Source organism: Trichechus manatus, unplaced genomic scaffold, assembly GCF_000243295.1.
Source record: "Trichechus manatus latirostris isolate Lorelei unplaced genomic scaffold, TriManLat1.0 scaffold00004, whole genome shotgun sequence".
Lineage (NCBI taxonomy): Eukaryota > Metazoa > Chordata > Mammalia > Sirenia > Trichechidae > Trichechus > Trichechus manatus.
In genome coordinates, this window is record NW_004443940.1 from 31674539 (window position 1) to 31676639 (window position 2101).

The following is a 2101-nucleotide window of genomic DNA, read 5'->3' on the forward strand; positions in this document are numbered from 1 at the left end:
GAAAGTTTGGCAGTTTAAACCCACCCAGAGGCACCTGGAAGAAAGGCCTGGCAATCTGCTTCCAAAAGATCATAGCCTTGAAAACTCTATGGGGTGCAGTTCTGTTCTTTAACACAGAGGGCACTATGAGCCTGACGTGACAACAACTGGTTGGGTTTCGGTCTAATCCAGTTCTGTCCATCCTTAAACTGGTAAGATTCAGTTGACAGGCTAAGGTGGAGTGAAGGACTCTTCCATATCATGATAATCTTTGGAAGCTCCATTTTAGTTGCCTTAGGAAGGTAGTTCCCCTCTTAATTTCCTACCCTCAGATTCGTAAGAGTAACTAGAATGATTTGGGTACATGTGAGCCTCACCCTTCAGGTGTCAGGCTTCTGGTTAGGTAAGGACGCACGGGGAAAAGAAACAAAAAAACAAACCTTGCCTAAATAGGCAAGACAGCAGTAACTTGCCAAATTTTAACCTTATTATAATTTCATTTTACCTTCAAAAATGGTCTTCAAATACAACGACCTCTGTGGGAGACGTTAGGTAGGGCTGTTAGAATCATGAATGGTGCAGATTCTGTGACAGGGTTACCCACTGAACGTGTCTATTCAGAGCTTGTGAAAATACATGTTCATTTGTGCCTAGAAAGTTACTTTAGCACAGGCTTATTCAAGAAAACCCTCGGGGGCAGTTCTGTTCTGTCACATGGGGCCCCTAGGAGTGGAAATCAACTTGACGGCACCTAACAGCAACAACAACAATTCTTCCAGGAGTGTTGCCTTTCATCGGTGGCACAGTAGTTAAGAGCTCAGCTGCTAAGCAAAAGGCCGGCAGTTCAAATCCACCAGCTGCTTCTTGGAAACCCTATGGGGCAGTTCTACTCTGTCCTGTAGGGCCACTATGAGTCGGAATACACTCAACAGCAACGGCTTTGTTTTTTTCTCTTAGAGAAGCTTCTGAAGGTCTGATAACGCTCCCTTTTCTGGATTATTTATTAAACATCATCATTTAAATGACCAGGTGAAATCCCTCGACTGCCAGGCTGTTCTTGCCCTGTTCTGATGAGTTGCTTTTGATCTTTGCCAACCTGTTTTTTTGTGTGTGTTTTTGTTTTAAATCAGGTCCTCAGGCTTCGTCTCATCAAGGTAGTCTTTAAAAGCACAGCCTACCCCATTCAAACTGAGAAATTCTGTAGAATAACTACAGACTTGTTAATTTGCGGAACTTTTCTTGAAAACTTCTACCAGCTTCCTCCACAATAAGCCGAGGGTCTGAGCTTCTCAGTTTTATCTACACTGCGAGCACACAGCCTCCAGAAGTGACTTGAACCCTGTTGCGTCTCACACCGGTTTGTGGTCTAGGGTTAAACGGTTTGTCCCAGTAAACTGCAGTTTAAAAAGAAAACCCAAACCCACTGCCATTGAGTCGATTCAGACTGTAAAAAGAGGGTGATGACAGTGCCTACCTTGTTGGGTTCTTACAGGGATCAAATGAGGGAATATGCGCGCGTTGCCGGCCACATTATAAACACTCAATGCTTGACAGCGACTACTACGCCATATTTATCTATCGTTAAACTCTTTCATTGTTTTTCAAAGTCTGTCAAGAATAACATAACATTGTTTGCTGCTTTGATTGACTTTTAACAGGATTTTGACTCTGGGGTCAAGATCAAGTTAGGAATTAAGCAGCATGAGGTCAGGGAAGACTCCTAGCTATTGATGTTTAAGTGAACCTGCATGCAAAGGCCCAACAGTTAGAATCGGCAGGAAGGGCCTCCCGACAGAGTGAAGAATCCCCAGACGTGTAAAACAGGGCCAAGGGGTTGAAACGAGCTCCAACAACGGAGCCTCTGAGGGTAATCACAGGGACTTTTTATTTGTGCACCTTTAGCCTTACCTGTGGGTTACGAGAGAGCTATTAGGGGTGTTGCTATGATGCTCAACAGGGTTCAGCATGCTCGCAGACTAAGATGGACGGGAGGAAAGGCCTGGTGATCAACTCTCAAAAATAAAACCCTATGGATCACAGTGGTCCAACCTGTAACCCATCAGTGGGGATGGTGCAGGACCCAGCAGCATTTCGTTCATTGTGCATGAGGTCACCACGAGTC